Source organism: Balaenoptera borealis, assembly GCF_965194805.1.
Source record: "Balaenoptera borealis genome assembly, chromosome: 2".
Lineage (NCBI taxonomy): Eukaryota > Metazoa > Chordata > Mammalia > Artiodactyla > Balaenopteridae > Balaenoptera > Balaenoptera borealis.
The window spans coordinates 87,436,243-87,460,413 of NC_138867.1; the positions used below are offsets into that span (position 1 = coordinate 87,436,243).

At 33.7% G+C, this 24,171-nt stretch overlaps 1 long non-coding RNA gene across 1 annotated transcript; it reads right to left on the reverse strand.

Annotated features, from left to right (window-relative positions):
• Positions 1-4,045: 4,045 nt before the first annotated feature.
• On the reverse strand, positions 4,046-20,991 carry LOC309622580. Its single transcript, XR_014240997.1, has 2 exons — positions 16,577-20,991; positions 4,046-16,529 (listed from the first exon to the last, which is right to left on the reverse strand). It is a non-coding gene; the product is annotated as an uncharacterized lncRNA (long non-coding RNA).
• Positions 20,992-24,171: the final 3,180 nt, after the last annotated feature.

The window sequence follows — 24,171 nt, forward strand, 5'->3', positions numbered from 1 at the left end:
TTAGAGAGATCAGTAAGGTTTCATTGATACTTAAAATTTTAGAAGGGTGATGCTTCTGTAGTTACAAAATGATGTGATAATTCATTGTCATGCTATTTAAAATAATGACAATTTAGAACCATCTCAACTATAAATACTAGGAGATTTTAAATAAAGTATGGTACATCATTTCAAAGGAATATTATTTAATCACTTAAAGAATCTATAAATAATTTCAAATAATGTGGTAAAATGTTAACAGTACAATGTTAAATTATATAAACCTGTACATATAATATGTTCTTAACTATATATACAGATATGCAAAAAAAATTTGTCAGGAAGAAAATGTTCAACTTTATTAACAGTATTATCTTTGGGGATGGTGTTAAGGGTGATATTTTTCTCTGATATAATATTATTCTGTATTTGCAAAATTTTCTACAATGAACATATAGCAAAAACTATCCAAAAGTATAAAACAATTATTATTATAAGTATGCATAAAATACTCCTGGCAAAGAAAGGGTGACTTTCTAACTTTTCCATTTTACAGGTGAATGAATTGAGGTTCTGAGAGATTATGTAGCTTTTCCAAGGCTTTCCAGTCCATAGCTGACTGAAGCACATCTCAAATAAGTCATCTGATTATAAATCTGGAACTTTTCCACTGAGTCACTGGGACTTTCTAAGAGACACCTGCCTGAAATTGGGGGGTTGATCTGCCTCTAAGGTCTTCAAGGATCTGGCAGAGCTACTGTTCTGACTGTTCCAGAAGAACTCAGAAGTCAAAAGGAGAGTCTGGGAATGATTCAGTGATGGATTACTAGTTGTGAATCTGGAGGAAGTGCATAGCACTGTAAAAATAAACTTTACTGTTTACATTTCAATTCTTCAAGATTTATGGTATTTGAACTAGAATAATAATATAGGTCTGGGCATGTATTTAATGTTTTCATTTAGATTTAGAACATACAGCCCAGCATTGAGCTGATTTGAAAGTTTGAATATTTTAATATCACTGTATTATGTGCTCAGCCTCCCTGATTAAATATACAATTTCAAGTCCAAAAAAAAAAAAATAGATGAACATTGTAATTATGCCAAGTAAAAGTAGCCAGACGCGAAAGGCCACATATTATATGATTCCATGTATTAATATATGAAATGTCCATAATAGGCAGCTCTCTGGAGACAGGAAGTTTATTGTTAATTTTCAGGGACTGGAGGGAGGGGAGAATGAGAGAATGGCTAATAGGTTGTGATTTCTTTTCAGGGTGATGAAAATATTTTTGAATTAGAAAATGGTGATGGTTTTACAACCTCTAAATATAGCAAAAAAAATCACTGAGTTGCACTTGAAAAGGGTTATGTTAAAGTATCTAAATTATATCTCAATAAAAATAAACTTTATTGAGGTATAATTAATCACATTTACTCAGATTTTTTTTTTTTTTTTTAATAAATTTATTTATTTTAGGCTGCATTGGGTCTTCGCTGCTGCTCACGGGCTTTCTCTAATTGCAGTGAGTGGTGGCTTCAGTAGTTGTGGCTAGGCACACAGGCTTCAGTAGTTGTGGTTTGCGGGCTCTAGAGCACAGGCTCAGTAGTTGTGGCTCACGGGCTTAGTTGTTCTGCGGCATGTGGTATCTTCCTGGACCAGGGATCAAACCTGTGTCCCCTGCATTGGCAGGTGGAGTCTTAACCACTGCGCCACCAGGGAAACCCTACTCAGATTTTAATTGTTGCATAACATGTTGATACAGTATCTCTCTCCATTTTAGTTCTTCAATCTCTCTTAGGAATATTTTGTGATTTTCACTGTGTAGATCTTGTACATCTATTATTCAATTTATCCCTTATTTTATATTTTGATGGTATTTTAAATAATATTGTACTTATGATTTTACTTTTTGATTGTTTGATGCTAATACATGAAAAATTGGGGGTTTTTTGTATATTGATATAGTGTCTTCAATTATTAGTTCTGGTAGCTTTTTTTTTTGCTGGAGTAGATTCCGTAGGATTTTCTACATAGATGATCATGAACTCTATAAGTAAAGAGAGTATTTTTCTTCCTTCCCAATCTGTATGCATTTTATTTCATTTAAACCTATTGAGCCATGGTAGTTTTTTGTTTTGTTTTTGTCAAAGAATAATGTTTATCGTTGGTATGCATTCCATATGCACTTGAAGAGAACTACTGTTGTGTTGGGTTTTCTATAAATGTCAATTAGGTTAGGGTGGTTTATGCTTTTTTTTTTTTTTTTAGTTACTTTCTGTTAATTATCATCATTTTTTGAGAGAAGAGTTTTGAAATCTTTAACTATAATTGTGTTTTTTTCTATTTCTCCTTTTAGCTTTATTTATTGTTTGCTTCATATATCCTGAAGTTCTCTTATTAGGTTTATTATGATTATAATACCACTCGATAGGATTATTATGGCAACTTGACAAATTGCTTTATCATTATAAAATGTTCTTCATCCCTGATAATATTTCTTACTTTAAATTCTACCTTGTCTCTTATTAATATAAGCTGTTTTTATTGGTGTTAGCATTGTATGTATTTTTATTCACTTCAGCTGTTTTTTATTGGTGTTAGCATTGTTTTTATTGGTGTTAGCATTGTATGTATTTTTATTCATTTCAGCTGTTTTTTATTGGTGTTAGCATTGTATGTATTTTTCTATATTCTTATTATTTTTTAACCATTTTTAAATTGAAGTTATAGTTAATTTACAATGTTGTGTTAGTTTCAAGTGTACAGCAAAGTGATTCATTTATATAAACAGATGGTCCAGGTGTGACAGCTCTATATTTAGTAAGTCAAAGTTTTCTGATATTCCCCAAATTAAGCCATGATTTGTGGAAATGATGCAGTCTCCGTTCTCTCTGGGGAAACACTGATCAATCCCACCATGAATATATAGCCTACATGGTACTAAAAATAGATTTGCAAGTATATTTAGTTTTTTTTTTCTCTAGACACATACATGTTATTTATTTTATTGCCAAAAAGATGAAAAATGTATGTGATTTCTGCTCACAGACCTAATCCTTGCTGTTCTAAAAAACCATTTGGAGGCATTTTCATGTTTCTAAGAATCAACAGGACAGGGACTTTCTAAAAAAGGAGATTTCTCCTCTATAATTGAGATTATAGAGTTATTTTTTCTAGACAACATTTATTCTTTCTAGAGAGACAATGAGATTTGATTTCTTATAAATTGGAGAATTTTTTTGCGATAAGAGCAATATTTCAGTGCATCCAGGAGTAAGTAGGGGTTTGGGGGAAGATGTTTCTCTATTGGTCTACCACGTATATAAAATACATTGCATTTAAAAAGTTTGTCCTGTATGACTAATCTAAGTCAAATAATATGTTCTTCTTGTTTAAAAGATATGGGGTCCATGATGTTAATTACTGTGAACTTTGGCATAGTTTGAGTAGCTTGGGTTTTATTCTACAAGCAATAAATATTTAAATTCCCACATACATGAATATCTAAAATAAGAAGGGCTCATATTAACCAGAAACAGAATATCATCTTCCATTTCTTTTCTGTCACCCATCATGTTTCATATGTTGCCAACTATAAAGAAAAGTTCAGGATTTATGCAGAGAGTAGTAGAGTATAATTGGATCAAAGGTGGATCTGATTGTCCAATTCCATCATTTCTTTTGCCCCCTTTTTAAATTTGGAGAGGTGTTTTCTCTCTCTCTTCTTTTAAACTCTGCATTTAAAGCAAGAACAATTGAGAGATATAGATCAAATCTACACATATTTAAGCAATTAATTTTTTTCATTAATTAAAATATAACAGACTTTTGTTTAGTGCTTTCAGTGTACCAAGATACATCCCTATATTAGGGATACAGGAAAAATTATCTCTGCCTACAGGGACCACATGGTCCTTTAAATTAATGAATCACAGCAATGAGGATTATAGAAAAATTTAAGTATTTTTTATAAGTTTCTAAATTTGTACAAAAAGCTGAGATTCAGAACCACTATTCTAGACATAAAATTTGACTAAAACCAGAAAATCTCTACTATTGTTCAAATCAATAACAGGAAAAATACTCGATCTTTTATTATGAGACAATAGTTGCTTAAAAGTTTAGTGATCATTAAAATTCAATTCCTTGGAGTTATAAAGTAAAACTATTGCTTTTTCACTATGTGCAATGGTGCATATATTATTTAAACTACTGCTAATTTGTGTGCCACATTTAAATAATTGCTCTGGAGTCCATAATATCACTTGTTGAGGAATCAAGATACCATTGCTTGATTAGTCTTAAATTTAATCTTAAAAATTAACCTGAAAAAGCTTTCATTTGATTAAACACATCTCTAAATTATAACTAGGAAATGCAAATAATATTTTCATTTATTTACTGATAGACTAGGATTTTAAATTATTACAACATTGAAATAAGCTTCTTTAGAGTATATATTTTCACCTACTTCTAATCAATATATCTGTTATAAACATAAAACTGAGCAAATAGTTAAAATATAAGAGGATGGAAGAGTGAAGTAGTGAATTTAAAAATCACTTCAAATAAATATCATTCATAATTCATTAAAATTATAGAAGTGGAGAATTTTCTTTCAAGATAACTATAATATATATTTTATTGGAAAATAGCTGGCTATTGAAATATATATATATATTACTATAACATTTTACTATGTTAGCTCATTTAATACTCACAGCAATCTTATGAGGTACCTACTATCATTATACACACTTTATAGTTAGAAAAACAGAAGCCCAGATATTGGTGAAGTTTCTCTTGACCACATACTCCAATCACATTTCTCTTATCCTTATCTCAGAAGCAACCACTAGCATGAGTTTGGTGTATATTCATCTATTTAATTTTTAATTTTTACATTCATATGTCTATCCATAAACATATATAAAGTGTGTTGAGGGTTTTAAATGTAAATAAATACTATTAGACTGTGTGTGCTGTTCTGAAAACTTTTTTCTCAAGATTTGACGTGTTGATACATGTTTTGTTTATTCCTTTTAATTGTTACCTTTTAGTCCAACCATTTTAATTTCACAACTACAGAAATGAAAGGTGAGAAAAGTATTTTATTTAATAAGGCTAATTTAGTGAATTAATATTCAGTTCCCTTTACTGTGGGGCCAGTACCTCTTCCACAACATAGCAGCCACTTCCATTTGCATCTGTGTTATCTTGCATAATGCACCATTCTGGATCTCAGCATTCTCATTAGCAGACATAGTAGATGATACAGCTGAATTTGACAATCTCTACTTTCAAAAACCTAAAAGCAACAATTTTGAAAATCTGTTTCATAGGGACGATTTTATTTCCTCATGAATATACTGACTTCCTGATATGACATTTTGTGTGTTCTCTTGAAATCTCTTATAGCTCTGGGCACATAAATAGGGAGGACTCAAGATTTGTGAAACATATCTGACTACTTTGTACACTCATCTATTCTTAACGTCCTTGACGGGCTTTCCCAGGAGAGCATAGCTTCTGTGTACTATGCTTATTCTCTTTATTTTGCCTCAGGGACTAACTTAGTGATATCAAAAAGAAATAATGACTAAAACCTTTTAAATCATCTTTTCTTTTGTCATAGCTATTAAAGCTGTTCTTTGCACTTATCTTGTGTGTGTGTGTGCAGTTTCTTGAACTTTAAAAAACATTTAAAGAGAAATCCACTAAATGATATTTTTCTGTAATCTATTCATTATAAATGATTGAAGGCTCACACTTCCATTTTAATTCCAAATATGTACTTTCTAAACGACTTTGTGTAATGTGAAAAAATCCTTAAGGTCAAGAAGTACTAGGATTTTCTTTATTCTCTGAGTATAACATTTCTAGTCTCCAATGTCCTTACAGTCTCTCATTTCTGATAAATAGCCAGAGGATTAATGTTTTAGTGAAAGCTAACTTGTCACCTTCAAAAGGAAACCTCTTCAAATCAAAGTCTCTTATGTGGCTTGACTACAAAGTGAATTTTAAATAAACACTCTAAAAAGAAAGATAAATTATCTTTCCAACCATTTGTCTCTTTGTACCAATTTGTACCTATGTTATACACACACAGATATATATAGACATACATATACATATATATGTATGTCTATATATGGACAGATATACATGTGTACAATTGTTGCAGAGGTTTTTATATAGATATTCTTATAAGACAAGCCTCTCTTAAGTAACAACAATACCAATTAAACTAAATGACTGACATTACTTTAAGTAATTTAGCAATCTATTATAGTTCATACACCTTAAGGTAATATGAATCCAAAAATATACTGTGAATAGATTTTAAAAATTGCTCTTCAGTCTATTTAAGGTTGATGAGTCTTAATGTTAAAATTTGATTTTTCTAGCACAGTAAGTTGGTATATCCAAAAATTTTTATTACATCTCCCAAATGCTGAAAAAATAGAGCAATCTACATAGGAAAAAAAAAATTTTTTTCATGTCAGTAAAGTCTTGGAATAATGTGGAAAGATGTCACCCAAACTATTAATTCTTTTTTTTTTTCCCCCAGTTTCTGACTCATTACCTTCCTACCAAGATCTAATGTGAAAAGTAAAATGATACAGTAAACACCTGCTGAAAGGAGTAATTCTAAAAAGAATGGAAAAATTTTCAAAAATCTATCCTGATTCTACTCACCTGATGATTGATTAGAGAAAAATGTGGTGATTTTATAATATTATAGTTACAATTATTTACCATTTATCCTATTATTCTGAGATCCTCTTAGTTTCCTCTTTTTCTAAGCTTTTAGGGTAGTTAATGATGATTCAGTTTCCTTTATCTAAAAAAGCTTATTGATCTAGAAATCAACAGTTCTCCCTACAGCTTCAATAGCTTAGAGACTGTTGCATTTGTCATCAAAAAATCATGCTACATAATGTAAGTGTTATTTAATAACATATCTGACAAATTGTTTTTAATACGCTTTAATCTGACTACTTCATAACAGCATCCAGGGAGGCACCTTGAATGTTTCCAAATCCATTTTAGGCACGCTTCTTCTGGAAAGTTTCATGCTGTTAGCTAATCTCATCCCTAGTGATTTAATAATTATTTAACCAAAAAAAGTATTATTTTTCTGAAATTTGCCTTTTTCACCTTTTTCTTTAATTCTCAGTGCCAATCCATTAATGAACCTACTGGGAGATAAAAGTCTTCTGTAGAGTGAACTCAAGTACAACATGGGGCACTTTTGCATGTTTGACATAAAAATAATCATGACCAAATAATTTACAGAACAGATAGTGTTCAATATTTTAATATTTTAGCACTCCTTATATATATGTGTGATTTAAATCCTTCACACTGTAGAGTGCTAGATTAAGGCTTTCTTCAAATAAAATGAAAATATTATTTCAGTATGTATTTAGAGTCTCATTACATTTTCAAGAATCATTATCATATTAATGACATGTTATAATTTTAGCTTCATGGCTTAATAAAAGTGTTATGTGTAATGAATAAGGATACACTAAGAAGGACGTTTGACCTAAAACATGAAGTGGGAAGTCTCAATAATGACTTCCACAGAAATGTCTAAGAAAAGAATAGTGCATGGTAGGACAATTTGTGAAGTACTAACAGATGCCAATTATATTAATTTCCTTCCCAATTTCCATATTAACTCTGTTATTTCCTTATTTTGGCTTATGAGATATGAGCATGGCATTGCCTGCAGGAAGGGAGTGGTCTTAGGGTAAATATTGGATCAAAATGCCAAAGTCACAGCTTTATGTTTGAAAAATAGACTTTCGCCACAAAAGATATAGCTTAAATAAAATAAAATAAAAATAAAATATGCAGGGAAGACAAGATCAGGCATAAGCAGTTACCTCACAACCCCCCTGCTACTGCCACTACTCTTTAAAGGAGAGATTTGAAGGGAATGCCCCAAGAATGTTGGACACCTACCCACCCATGGACCTGCATGCTTCTCTGTTCTCTGTTCCAAATTTGAAGTTGAGGCGGTAGGATCTCCAAATAAATTTAAGACTCTAGGAGAAAAGACTTGCGCCCACACTTTGTGCGGGATTCTGGGAGTTGACAAATTTAAGATAATCCATCTCACTACAAATAGTGTGGGAACAGTGGAGTAAAATGGCTATGTGTGGTGTTAGAAAGAGATCGGGCCTGGTGATGGATTCAGGTAAGCAAAGAAAGCCATTGAACCTTCCCAGAGCCAAGAAGGCTGTGAAACAGCTACAACTGCATGTCAGCTTGTGACCTGGATGGCTTTTCCTGGTATAATGAGAGAATGAGGCCATACTTCCAGAAGTCTGAGTGAAAAATAAGGCATCTCCATACATACACATCTAGAAGTGAATATATTAATTTCTCATACACCAGATGAAATACTGCTTGGTACAGCATTGCTGAAATGTTACTCATAGTGAAGAGAAAAAACAATCTATAATTAAAGTAAAATATCAATACTCTTTTATAAACAAAAAGGATTTATCCTAATAAACGTATTATGAAATATCTAATTTAGAAGCACATTAAATATCTAGATATATGAAGTTTCCATATATCTAATGCATAAAATTATTTAAAATAGTCCATATTTTGGAGTCAAATACCTATTATTTCATTATGTTTAGAAAATAATTGTTTTGGCAAAATACTGTGGTCAAGTTCAAACTGTTTAAGATAAATGAAAGTTTAGATGATTAATTACAATTGTTAGACATGAACAAAATCTCTATACATATAGAAAAATCACTTCCTCAATATTAAAAGACCTTTTGAAAATGTTTTGGTTTTCATTAGCATTTCAATGTGTGGGCCAGTGATATTTTTCCAGACATACCAGAATAAAATTTACCTTTAGTTCAATTTTATTCAAATATTTCAGATTTCTTAATAGTTGTTTGTTCCCCCAAATATCTTGAAGTCTAATTAACTATGGTTAACTCTTGAGGGCTATTATTTTAATATACAAGTAATGTCAGGTTTCTGGATTACATGCAATAAATTAAGCTCAAATACGCAGGGTCAATAGTCTACTTGATTTGAAGGAGGTAGGTACAGAAGAGTGACCAATGGGCATGGAAGAAGTGTTTAACATCTGGAGAGCCTCAAAGCCCATATGAACTCTAAGTGGTCAGAGAGATGGATGCCTAACTTTGTCAAGCCACTCTTTATCCCTCCAGGTTTGACAGGTGTAGGTGCATTTAACAAGGATACAAACTTAATCTGAACACAGTATATTTAACATAGTTGACTTTACAGGGTACACCTAACATATTCAACTTAATTTATACCTGTAGAGAGCAGACATGGAGTTAGATGTCCAAAATTGCTGTTTACATGTCTCCACAACAAATACCTTTAAGAAGCAGTGGCAGAAGGACTATAGTAAAGGGATATTGGGGAGTATTTCATTTTTAATTTACATTATTTTGTTTAATTTTTAACTAACATTAATTTTGTCATTAAAACAAAGTAAATAACAAAAAGAAAATATGTTTCTTTGAGCTGGCTATGCTACATTTCTTGAATCTACGAAGAGAAAATTATTTTCTACTTCTTTATATATAAATTAATTATTCTAATTTAAGTAAGTGTAATATTTATGCTCAAGGTCAAAATTAAAAGACCTCTTAGTCATGTTAATTATAGAAGAAGTAGATTGCTGATGAAGAGAATCCAACTTCTGTCACAGACTCTCTCTCTAATACTTCCAACTTTCCATAGGATTATTCAGCAATATGTATGACTTTTACATCTCTAAGGAGACTCCATTTACTTTTTCTAAGGTTTCATGAGGTTTAACTTACATACAATAAAACTCACCATCTATTGGTGTACACTACAATTTGTTTCAACAAATTTATACAGTGGTGTAACCACCACCCCAATTGAGACATACATTTTCATCATTCCGAACACCATTTTGCAATCAACTCCTCATCATTGCCTCAGCCAGGACCTGGCAATCACTGACCGATTTCTGTCCCTACAATTTGCCTTCTCTAGAAAGTCATGTAACTGCAATGTGTAGACTTTTCTGTCTAGCTTATTTAACTTAGCATGTTTTTGATATTCAGCCCTGTTGTTGCTTATGCCAGTAAAGCATTATTATTTTTTTAATTTCTCACTTGTAGTGAGTATGCAGTGACTGCAATGTTTTTAAACCAATATGAAATTAATGAATACCTGAGTTTTTTTCAGTCTAGGATTATTGTCAATAAAGCTGTTATAAACATTCAGATACAAGCCTTTGTGTGAACATGTTTTCCTTTCTATTAGGTAAATAACTAGAAGTAGGATTTTAGGATCTTCTGATATGCGTAAGCTGATAGATACTGCCATGCTATCTTCCATAATGGTTGCCCCATTTTGCATTTCCATTAGCAATGTACAATATTTCTAGCTGATCTGAATCCTTGCCAACTTTTACACTTTCTGTTTTTTTAATATTAGCCATTCTAATAGGTATAGCATAATATCTCACAATAGTTTTAGTTTGCATTTTCCAAATAACTAATGATGAACAACTTTTACATTCTTATTTGCCAATCATCTCTTCTTTGTCTATTCAAATATCTTCATTTTTATTTGGATTACTTTTTAATTAAGTTGTAAATGTTCTGCATATATTCAGGATAAAATTTCTTTTTCAAAAATATATTTAGCAATTATTTTCTCCTAGTCTATGACTTGCCTTTTCATTTTCTTGATGTTTTTAGAAGAGAAGTATTAAATTTTGACACAGTCCATGTGATTACTTTTTAAAAAATTTGTATGCTTTTTGTCTCATATGGAAGAAATCAATTCCTAATCAAATGTCCCAAAGATTTTCTTCCATATTTTCTTAAAGAAACTTTATAGTTTTAAGTTTCACAGTTAGGTCTATTATCCATCTGAAATTGTATTTTATATATGAGGTAACATATGAGTTGAGGTTTATTTTCATATGAATATTTAATTGATCCAGCATCATTTGCTTGTTGAAAAGACTTTTCCTAGCATCCTTCTCTTTGTAAAAAAAACTATATGTATATAGATTTATTCCTGGACACTGTATTCTATTTTATTGATCTAGATGTCTATTTATTTGCCAAGTCTCTGCTAACATAATTATTACAGTTTATAGTAAGTTTTTAAAAAATTGTTTGGTTAGTGTAGCTCCTCTACACTTCCATATAAAATTTCAAATTGGCTTATCAATGTCTACAACAACCCTGCTGATATTTTAAGTGTAATTGCATTGAATTTTCAACTCCATAAACTCAGTAAATATCTATTTGTTTGGATCCACTATAATTTCATCAATGTTTTATATTTTAAGCATACAATTATTTTGCATATTTTCTTTAGATTTATATCTAAGTCTATTTTATTAATACCATTATCAATAATATTGTTTTTTCTACTGCTTTTAATTATTATTGCTAATAACTAGAACACATTTGACTTTTTATTGATCTTTCATTCTGAAACCTGCATGAGCCCATTTATTAGTATATGTGAGTTGCATTTTTCCCCCAGATTATTTAGGATTTTCTATGTAGTTGTTCATGTTGTGTTTCTCCCTCTTTCTCTCTCTTTCACACACACACACACACACACAATCACAGTGTTAGCTCTTGTTTTCAACCTTTATTATTTTATTTGTTTTTCTTACATTATTTCACCGGCTAGGACCTCCAGTCCATTGTTAAATAGAAGCAGTGAAAGTGAACATCATTGCCTTGAGATTTTAGTGGAGAAGTATTCAGTCTCTCACCATTAGGTACGATGTATCAATAAGTATTTTTCCCATAAATTACCTTTATTAGGTTGAGAAAATTTTCTTCCATTACTAGATGCTGAAAGTTTGTATAATGTACATATGTTGAACTTCGTCAAATATCTGTCTTCATCTATGTAGATAATCATTAACTTTTAGCCTAATAGGCTGATTTATAATGACTGGTTTTTAAATGTCGAATTAATTTTGCATTCCTGGAATAACTTCCATATTGTCAAGGTTTATTATTGGGTTGGCCAAAAACTTTTTCAGGTTTTTCCATGAGATGTAACAGAAAAACCCAAACGAACTTTTTGGCCAACGCAGTATCTCTTTAATACACTGCTGAATTGTACTTACTAATATTGATAAAAGATTTTTGTGTTCATACTTATGAGGAATATTGGTCCATAGTTTTCTTTTCCTGTAATCTCTGTCTGGCATTGATATCAATCTAATGCTGGTCTCATAAAATGAGACAGGAATTGGTTTGGTAAATTCATAATATGTAAATGGTGAGTTGATCCAAAATGCTATGCAAGGTCTCTGGCCAGATCTAAGGGTCTATGAGTTGGGTGTTTGACATAGCAAGTAACAGAATGTAATTTCTGTACTCCCTGAGTTAGTATTCAAACTTTTTTCTAATGACTGCTATGCCTGTTCTGTGATAAGTTATACGGCAATTATCCACTGTATGGGACAAAAGTAGGAAACGATGAGAAATCAAGAGATACATTTTACACTATGGACTCTATATAGAGAAATATGGATGTTTGTAAATTAGACAGTGAACTTGTTTTATTAACTAAAAATATTTTTACTTTTTCAGACTTTAGGATAAAACTGATAAAATGAGGCTATTTTAATACTATAAAATGTAGATAAGAAAGGATTTAGCATTTTTAACAACTACACAAAAAGCTGTGGAAATGTGGACACCACTAGCTTTGCAGGAGTTAAGATATGTTGCAATCTTATTTGAAAAATTGTACTGAAAATAAACATTTTCATTCATGAATATCAAAATCATACTGAAGTTATAATCCTTATTCTAATAGGAGTAAGAAGAAATATAATTTAAGCATGGTACAAGTTCATCATATAGAAGACATATGGCTAGAAAATTTTTTATCCAGAAAGACAGCATAGTTCAGTTTCTTTGAACTGCAGATGGCCATTTTCAATGATCACCCACTGTGCCAGAGGAAAATTAAATTGAATTTAGTTTTGCTTCACTTTATTTGCAACTGAGGGGACAAACCCTGTGCACACCCATAACATTTTATCTTTGAACCAATAACAAAAAGTCTAAAGTTGTTAAGGCATCTTGTAAAAGTTGAGAGGTCAGTGAAGGGTTTGAACCTGAATAACACAGCACTCTTTCAATCTTTTAGTTCAAAACAAACATAGAAGACACAGTAAGCTCACTGATAGAAAAGCTGTTCTATTTCTCTAGTGTAGATAATTCACATGACCTGTTTGGTTCACTCTTTTTATATAAATAGTGTACTCCCTTCGCCTTCAGATCCTTCTGTGCAGATGGCCTATGAGACCATCTTTTCTGTTGTTGCCCTACCACAGTGCTTATGGTTCTGGGTGCAGTTTTTCTACTACAATTCTAAACAATTTCTTTAATATTGCTATTTTACATGTATGCTTGTATGGTAGACGAAACCACATTTGTGAAAAATGTTCCAGGAAGAACCCATCAACATAATTTAATTATTAAACAAATATTTCTTGAGAACATATCATCTATCAGTCAATATTGTAGGCACTAGGTATACAGTGGGTCGCAACCACCCTCCCACCCCGCCCACATACACACACACACACACACACACACACACACACACACACACACACACACACTACCCACAGGGGTCTATCAATATCAGAGGCCAAGACATTGGTGGCTTCCAGCAAAATTTTCTCACTACAAGCTTAGTTTAATGTTTAGATTTAGCATGAGTATGTGTGTGTGTGTTTGTGTATATGTGTGCTTATAGTCACTTAGCTTTTGGAAATTTGAATAACATTATAAATATTACATTTTTATTCCTTAATATGAGAAATTGTAGCATACATTCATTTTTCCTACTTCAAATATATTCAAATGGAACTACAGGAGAGTTTCCATACTCCATTATGCTACATTACCACACTTCATTTGCCCTATAGAGCTACTTTAAAAACATATCTACCTCACCAATGTTATACTTAATTTTCTGTTCCCTTAGGATTCAAAGATGATATGGTTTCTGATCATGCTAAAAGCTGATGCATGTGAAAGTCTTTGGAATAAAATGCAGTTATAAATGCAAGAATCTGGTAATCGGCCTCAGTCACATATTACCTTAATTTAAGGCAAGACAAATCATTAAATACATTTTAAAGAATAATTTCTTTTAATTTTAATATTGAAAGGAAATATTCTAAAAAAGTAATGTAAACATTAAAATCAATGTGTTAATCTATGTGGTGACTGCCGTTTTTGATGAAAAATGCTCTCTGTAGCTCAACAAAACCCACTAACTGTTACTGTTTCACATTCTTCCTACTCAACTCATTTATAGTATGTTTCTGTTCACTTAGCCCTTGTAATTTTTTAGAGAATCCTTTAACCTACTGCCATCTTCACTAAAATAGAACTAATATTACATAATCATTTGTTTTACTTTTGTAATTTAGTCGCTTGTATTTGTAAGTTGAAGGATAACAAGATTTCTAAGAGATAACTTAAAAAGGTAAAAATAATTCATTCTTTAGAATTTCACAATGTGAGCTTCATGAGAACCTGTAGCTCAGAGAAATTACTGACTCACCAACAGTTGCATAACTTACTGGCTGAGACTAAATTTAAGATTTCTTACAACCAACACAGCTTAGGAAATGTATCTGATGCTCAAGTAATAACTTGTACCTCCCGTGTAAATATTTGTATGAATATTATATTACCTACAGTACAAAATAATCCACATGCATTGTTTGAATTCTCCAATAATCTAAGATAGTTTTATAATGCGGTATCATTTTTTATTTTAAAATCTGGCTTAAAATGTATTCTACCACTTTATATTATCATTACTAAAACCGTTAATCAAAACTAAACTATACCTACCTTTCAAAAGTACATTAAATATGCTGACTATAGCATACTGACATATTATACCATTAATAATGTTAAAATAATACGTGGTTAATTTTAATTCCTTAGAATATAGGGTTCTCATTTGTTTTCATTGGTTTAAAAATATCTTTCCTTATACTAAATATTCCCAATGAGTGACTAATAAAGATTTATAAGATTATAATTATTAGAGTACATAAAACTATTTTCCCAATATGTCTAACATTTTTATCAACTTTAAATATAGGCATAGTCTACAACTAGATTTGAAATAATGTTAAGTTGTCTTTCAATTCTGAAAGACTTTTCTAACAGAATGCAGAGTGGAATTTAATTCAACAATATAGTCAAACATCCACTAAGTTTGCACTTAAGCTATTTGCTCCCAATAACCATGGTACTCTGTGAACTATTTGACTTAATTTGAAATATTACTAAAGACTATCAATTCCACAATAAAGTTTATGCCAAGGCCCAGGCTATTTTTGCAGCAATATATTAGCTGGATGTAGTTTGAAATGGTCATATATTTATACTTTTAATTAGTTTTAGTGAAATTTTGTGACAGATTAGATACTATCTTAGTAAGAACTTCAAGTCACAGCTAGTGATTATATAGTTATTATTTTAATGGAGAACTCACAACCAAATCTAAAATTATTAACATATAGATATGATTTACAAAATAAAAGGATATAAAGGAAAACTATTTTGCCCATTCCCCAGCATATTCTTATTAGCAACTATTTTAAAGTGTTTTTTCTTTTGTTGGTGGTCAATTTTTATTTCTAACAATATACTATGCTTTTCTTTATTAATTTATGAAGTTTAAACATTAGCTGTTGAATGCATACTGTAGCACAAGAGAATTTGTCTTAATTACACACTTGAACTGTCCCTTTCATTTATATATTTTTATCATTCTATTTAGTTCCATAGATCAAATATCTGACATGGAATAATAATCTAAACTTTTATTTCCTTTTCTATCAACTACAGACAGCACTTCTTGACTTCTCTCTTTGTAAAATGAGAATATTTGTCTTTTACCCTAGATCAAATATCTTTCACTTTATTTCCTGCCTACTCTCCCTGAAAAAAAGAGTTGAAAAAAGTATAATTTTATTTAGAGTGACAACAGTGGGGTTTTTTTCATTGTTGTTAGTTGGATAAAAACTTTTGGATTTTCTACTTTCTTGATTTTTTTGGTAAGCTGATTTGACATTAAGAATTTTGACCTAAGTGTCCATCAACAGATGAATGGATAAAGAAGATGTGGCACATATATACAATGGAATATTACTCAGCCATAACAATAAATGAAATTGAGTTATTTGTAGTGAGGTGGATGGACCTAGAGACTGTCATACAGAGTGCATTCAGTCAGAAAGAGAAAAACAAATACCACATGCTAACACATATATTGGAATCTAAAAAAAAAAAAAAAAGGTTCTGAAGAACCTAGGGGCAGGACAGGAGTAAAGACGCAGATGTAGAGAATGGACTTGAGGACACGGGGAGGGGGAAGGGCAACCTGGGATGAAGTGAGAGAGTGGCATGGACACATATACACTACAAAATGTAAAATAGATAGCTAGTGGGAAGCAGCCACATATACACTACAAAATGTAAAATAGATAGCTAGTGGGAAGCAGCCACATAGCACAGGGAGATCAGCTCGGTGCTCTGTGTCCAACTAGAGGGGTGGGATATGGTGGGTGGAAGGGAGATGCAAGAGGGAGGGGTCATGGGGATATATGTATATGTATAGCTGATTTGCTTTGTTATGTAGCAGAAACTAACACAACATTGTAAAACAATTATACTCCAATAAAGCTGTTAAAAAAAAAGAATTTCGAATCAACTTCACTTTCATTGAGCTGCAAATACAATATGGCATGTTTCTAAATTATATTATTAAGTTTATCTACTTAGAATATTTAGAGGTTGTTTTGGTTTTCTATATTTGTTTTTCATCAGAGTTGATTCATGCAGCTTACAGTTTTGAAATTAACTCCTCAAAGTTCCTTGCTGTGTAAACAAGGATAAGGTAAACATCTTTCATAAAATGAACCTTTTAAGCTGTGTCATATTTGACTTGTCAAATCAATGTACCCTTGTGATCAAGTGATTAAGCTATTTACTGCTCTTGCACAGAAAGCTATTAAATAGATCATAAACACAACGTTATGGAGTGTGTGTCAGGATCTCTAAATTCTACTCACCCATTAGTTGTGTGACCTTGAACAAGTCACTTAATCTTTTTGACCTCAACTTCTTTCCATACATAGCAAGGACAGCAATTATCTCTACGGGCCTCTTTGCTCGTAAAGCTCTATGATTTTATTCTACAATTATCTCTGGAATGGATTTAGCATGAGGAATGAAAGCTTCATTGCAATGGTTATGCAAATAATCTCATATGAATTATGGAGTTAATTTAATAAGCCTCAGCTTTTGGGGGGTAATTTTCAGAAAAAGTAAATATTCATTTAAGAAGATATGTACTAAAGATTACTTTTAGAGGAAAAGTTGTAAAATATTTCCTCTATAACTGAGTATTTCTGGCAGCTGCTTATCAATCACAGTTTGTAACTGTGAGTCAGAAAGTTCTACTTTACTGGTACTAATAGCTAAAAAATTTAGTAACAGAATCTATAGCATTATAAACTTGTTTTACTTTCTCAAATTTTCTTCATATAATTTCTAGCTTATACTAGCTTATCCATATATATATGAAATATATTTCTAAGGAAAACGTACATTTTTGATATGTAAATATTTTTATACAATGTAGGAAAAAAGAGAGTCACAATTCCTGGGGTCTTGCCCTTATTTGACTGCTCTTGACTTGCTGGGTGGCCTTAAGGCAAGCTGATCATGTTACCATTTTGTAAAGCTTGCCAAACATTGCCAGGGATTTGGAGAATGTAATGAAATCATAAGTGTAAAATCCTCTACAAATAGAAAGGTCAAAGACCAGCATATGTGAAACACATTTTCATCCTTAATGAGCAGTTGGACACTTAGTAGGGAATGTGAAAACATCTAATTTTCAAGAGCCACTTCATTTTGGAGCAATATTGCAAAGCACCATTATTTATTAAGGTTGTCACATCATTGTTTGAGACATCAGTATTTACAAGCATGTTTTAGCAATAATAATGTTCATATTAATATTAATGCTAAGAGCTAATAATAAAGGTTATTAATGATGTGTTAGAAAAAGCAGAGGCTGAGTAGTTTAACAGAGCTAGGTTCAAATTACAAAGTTACAACTTCTTGGCTCTGAGGGTCAAACTTTTCTGCCCTTCTTATCCATTTGACTGTGTGGTGAAGTTGTTTTAAAATAATTTTCTAAGAGGAAACATGGCCTTGCCAGCACTCAGCTCCTGAGAAGGAGTTCTCTGCAGGCACAAGTCATCATTAGCCTCTGAGCCTCCTCCAAAAAGATCTTCACTCTTCTCCCACAGTGACTGTAGTACATCTACACCCAAGAGTCTCTTCTCAACTGGCAAACTGCAACTTTGGAGAGTGAGGCATTTGACAGAGTTAAATCTCATGCTTAGCATAGCTCAAGAGTTACCTAGGGCTTCCCTGGTGGCGCAGTGGCTGAGAATCTGCCTGCCAATGCAGGGGACGTGGGTTCGAGCCCTGGTCTGGGAAGATCCCACATGCTGCGGAGCAACTAGGCCCGTGAGCCACAACTACTGAGCCTGCGCGTCTGGAGCCTGTGCTCCGTAACAAGAGAGGCCACGACAGTGAGAGGCCCGCGCATCGCGATGAAGAGTGGCCCCTGCTTGCTGCAACTAGAGAAAGCCCTCACACAGAAACGAAGACCCAACACAGCCAAAAATAAATAATAAAGAAATAATAAAGAAATTTAAAAGAGCTAGAAAAATATTCTCCCGAAGTCAAAATAACTCTTTAAAAAAAAAAAAGAGTTACCTAAAATCCAGTTAAATTCAGTTCGCCTATTCTAAAATATTCCCCTGGGTGACAACATTGCATTCTATTACACTTCCTTCTCTCACATTCAGTCTTTCTCTCAAAATGTTTGTACTTACAAAGGAATCGCACTTGTATATAAATTGTCCATCTTATATTGGTACTATTGTTATAAACAAACACAAAAAAGCACCTACCACAAAAGCAAAACAAAATAAAACCCTAATAAAACAAAAGCATTATTAAACTTGTACTTATATAAAATGATTTGTTAAATGTGTTATCTAACATTACAGATTTTGATGAAGGTTCTAGAGAAAATTTTTCTACTGATTTCTTGTCCTATGAGCAGTTGAATTTCTTTAAGGAATATTTAGACACAATGAATTGTAATGGATACAATTTTCCTCTTCAAGATTTTTTTTACACAAATTTGTGACTCCCCAAAATTGTATAGGTGAAGATCATCATGATATGTATTTTATCTTTATCCCAAAACTCACATCACTTTCCCTCACTCTAATGTTTATCTTTTCTTTCATACACCTCTTTTATATTGTATCATTTTGTAATTTTTTAATGTTTCTTAAGTACAAAATCTGATCTCTTTCTGGAAAAGAATAGGGTATAAATCAATCAGTTAATTATATGACATTAAAGGAGTTAAGATCTTTTCTAAATCATCTTATATAATGGCAGTTCTGTGCTGAACTAACTCAAATACACATAAGAATAATGTCGTGACCTACTGCCACTGGTAGTGCAAAGGGTTTCTTTCTTGGCTCCTTCCAGCATTTGATGAGAGCAAACTAAATCCAGAGGGCAAGTGAACTGGTTGAAGAATTCTATACAGGTCAGCCTTCAGGGACAAAGGCTAGAATGAAGTGTGAGGAGTAGATCTAGAAAGTAAAATCAAAGCTATGTAGGACAGAGGTAGTTTGAGACAAAAATACAGGTCATTATTCATTCTTCCTTTTTAAAGAACTGATCTAACATATCACATCTCAGAGCATCTTTGGAGATGCTATCAGAATTTATTGGTGTTACAGTCCTCTTTTAGCTGTATACAGTATGTTGAGGAACATGTCATTAAACCACCAAATATTTCAATTGAAGATTGACTTATTAAGCATCTACCATCTACACCACACTGAACGATACGTTTAACTGGCTGGATTTGATCAGTCGCTTCCTAAATGCAAAAACAACTGAATGCTGTCACTGTCCTCAAACATCCTGTCTAATGAAAGAAGTACATAAACTAGTAATGCCAGAAGAACACAATATTATAATTAATCTATTTAGTTGTAAGTCTCCCCAACAAACTATAATCTCTTTAATTTCAGATATGTCAAAGTATTATTTTCAAAAAAGTTTAGAATGTGATTTTCATACAAACATAGAATGAACTTGTGTCAATGTGTTATTTATCACACTGATAAGAGAAAAGGCAGGATGATAAAGCTGGTTCAAAGGAGAACTTGAGAGAGAGAGTATATATGCACCTGAAAGAAAGAATGCAGTTATAAGATGTCTAGGTCAAATACAAAACAAGTTATTCTCCTACAGGACAGTAATAACACAGAGTTTAAGATTATCTTTCCTATAAGACAGAAATTATTTTCATTTCTACAGGAAAACATCTACAAGTTAGCATGAAACTCCACTGGGTCTGGGTTCTATTCAAGTATAAGTAGGAAGTCAAACATACTTTCATGTAGAGAGTTAGATAATCCCTTGGTGTATCTATGAAATAATATTCCAGGAGGGGACCTTCAAGATGGTGGAGAAGTAAGATGTGGAGATCACCTTCCTCCCCACAAATACATCAGAAATATATCTACATGTGGAACAACTCCTACAGAACAAATACTGAATGCTGGCAGAAGACCTCAGACCTCCCAAAAGGCAAGAAACTCCCCACATACCTGGGTAGGGCAAAAGAAAAAAGGAAAAACAGAGACAAAAGAATAGGGATGGGACCTGCACCAGTGGGAAGGAGCTGTGAAGGAGGAAAGGTTTCCACACACTAGGAAGCCCCTTCGCGGGTGGAGAAGGGGGTTGGCAGTGGGGGAAGCTTCAGAGCCACGGAGGAGAGAGCAGCAACAGGGGTGCAGAGGGCAAAGCGGAGAGATTCCCGCACAGAGGATCGGTGCCAACCAGCACTCACCAGCCCAAGAGGCTTGTCTGCTCACCCGCCGGGGCGGACGGGGGCTGGGATCTGAGGCTCCGGCTTCAGAGGTCAGATCCCAGGGAGAGGACTGGGGTTGGCGGCGTGAACACACCCTGAAGGGGGCTGGTGCACCACAGCTAGCCGGGAGGGAGTCCGGGAAAAAGTCTGGACCTACCTAAGAGGCAAGAGACCATTGTTTCAGGGTGCACGAGGAGAGGGGATTCAGAGCACTGCCTAAATGAGCACTAGAGATGGGCGCGAGCCGCGGCAATCAGCGCTGACACCAGAGACGGGCATGAGACGCTAAGGCTGCTGCTGCAGCCACCAAGAAGCCTGTGTGCAAGCACAGGTCACTCTCCACACCTCCCCTCCCCAGGGCCTGTGCAGCCCGCCACTGCCAGGGTCCCATGATCCAGGGACAACTTCCCTGGGAGAACACACAGCGTGCCTCAGGGTGTTGCAACGTCATGCCAGCCTCTGCCACCACAGGCTCGCCCCGAACTCTGTACCCCTCCCTCCTCCCGGCCTGAGTGAGCCAGAGCCCCCGAATCAGCTGCTCTTTAACCCCGTCCTGTGTGAGCGAAGAACAGACGCCCTCAGGCGACCTACACACAGAGGCGGGGCCAAATCCAAAGCTGAAGCCCAGGAGCTGTGCGAACAAAGAAGAGAAAGGGAAATCTCTCCCAGCAGCCTCAGGAGCGACGGATTAAAACTTCACAATCCACTTGATGTACCCTGCATCAATGGAATATCTGAACAGACAACCAATCATCCCAGAATTGAGGTGGTGGACTTTGGGAGCAACGATATGTATATTTTTTTCCTTTTTCTCTTTTTGTGAGTGTGTATGACTATGCTTCTTTGTGTGATTTTGTCTGTATAGCTTCTCTTTTACCATTTGTCCAAGGGTTCTGTCTATCCATTTTTTTTTTTTTTTTAGTATAGTTTTTAGCACTTGTTATCATTGGTGGATTTGTTTTTTGGTTTGGCTGCTCTCTTCTTTCTTTCCTTTTTTTCTTTTTTTTTATTACTTTTTAATTTTTTAAAATTTTTAATAATTATTTTATATTTTAGTAACTTTTTTATTGTATTTTTTTCTTTCTTTCTTTCTTTTCCCATTTTTTCTGAGGCGTGTGGCTGACAGGGTCTTGGTGCTCTAACCAGGTGTCAGGCCTGTGCCTCTGAGGTGGGAAAGCCGAGTTCAGGACATTGGTCCACCACAGACCTCCCAGCTCCCCGCAGTATCAAACGGTGAAAGCTATCCCAGAGATCTCCATCTCAATGATAAAATCCAGCTTCACTCAACAACCAGCAAGCTGCAGTGCTGGATACCCTATGCCAAACAACTAGCAAGATGGGAACACAACCCCACTCATCAGCAGAGAGGCTGCCTAAAATCATAATAAGGCCACAGACACCCCAAAACACACCACCAGATATGGACGTGCCCACCAGAAAGACAAGATCCAGCCTCATCCACCAGAACACAGGCACTAGTCCCCTCCACCAGGAAGCCTCCACAACCCACTGAACCAACCTTAGCCACTGGGGGCAGACACCAGAAAAAACAAGAACTACGAACCTGCAGCCTACAAAAAGGAGACCCCAAACACAGTAAGTGAAGCAAAATGAGAAGACAGAGAAACACACAGCAGATGAAGGAGCAAGGTAAAAACCCACCAGACCAAACTAATGAAGTGGAAATAGGCAGTCTACCTGAAAAATAATTCAGAATAATGATAGTAAAGATGATCCAAAATCTTGGAAATAGAATGGAGAAAAAACAAGAGAAGTTTAACAAGGACCTAGAAGAACTAAAGAGCAAACAAACAATGAGGAACAACACAATAAATGAAGTTAGAAATTCTCTAGAAGGAATCAATAACAGAATAACTAAGGCAGAAGAACGGATAAGTGACCTGGAAGATAAAACAGGGGAAATGACTACCGCAGAGCAGAATAAAGAAAAAAGAATGAAAAGAATTGAGGACAGTCTCAGAGACCTCTGGGACAATATTAAACACACCAACATTCGAATGATAGGGGTCCCAGAAGAAGAGGAGAGAAAGAAAGGGACTGAGAAAATATTTGAAGAGATTATAGTTGAAAACTTTCCTAATATGAAAAAGGAAATAGGTAATCAAGTCCAGGAAGCACAGAGTCCTGTACAGGAAATATGCAAGGAGAAACATGCCAAGACACATATTAATTAAACTAACAAAAATTCAATACAAAGAAAAAATTTTAAAAGCAGCAAGGGAAAAACAACAAATAACATACAAGAGAATCCCCATTTGGTTAACAGCTGAACTTTCAGCAGAAACTCTGCAAGCCAGAAGGGAGTGGCAGGACATATTTAAAGTGATGAAAGGGAAAAACGTACAACCAAGATTACTCTACCCAGCAAGGATCTCATTTAGATTTGATGGAGAAATTAAAACCTTTACAGACAAGCAAAAGCTAAGAGAATTCAGCACCACCAAACCAGCTTTACAACAAATGCTAAAGGAACTTCTCTAGGCAGGAAACACAAGACAAGGAAAAGACTTACAATAACAAACCCAAAACAATTAACAAAATGGGAATAGGAACATACATATCAATAATTACCTTAAATGTAAATGGATTAAATGCTCCAACCAAAAGACATAGACTGGCTGAAAGGATATAAAAACAAAACCCGTATATATGCTGTCTACAACAGACCCACTTCAGACCTAGGGACACATACACACTGAAAGTGAGGGGATGGAAAAAGATATTCCACGCAAATGGAAATCAAAAGAAAGCTGGAGTTGCAATTCTCATATCAGACAAAATATACATTAAAATAAAGACTATTACAAGAGACAAAGAGGGACACTACATAATGACCAAGGGATCAATCCAAGAAGAAGATATAACAATTGTAAATATTTATGCACCAAACATAGGAGCACCTCAATACATAAGGCAAATATTAACAGCCATAAAAGGGGAAATCGACAGTAACACAATCATAGTGGGGGACTTTAACACCCCACTTTCACCAATGGACAGACCATCGAAAATGAAAATAAATAAGGAAACACAAGCTTTAAATGATACATTAAACAAGATGGACTTAAGTGATATTTATAGGACATTCCATCCAAAAACAA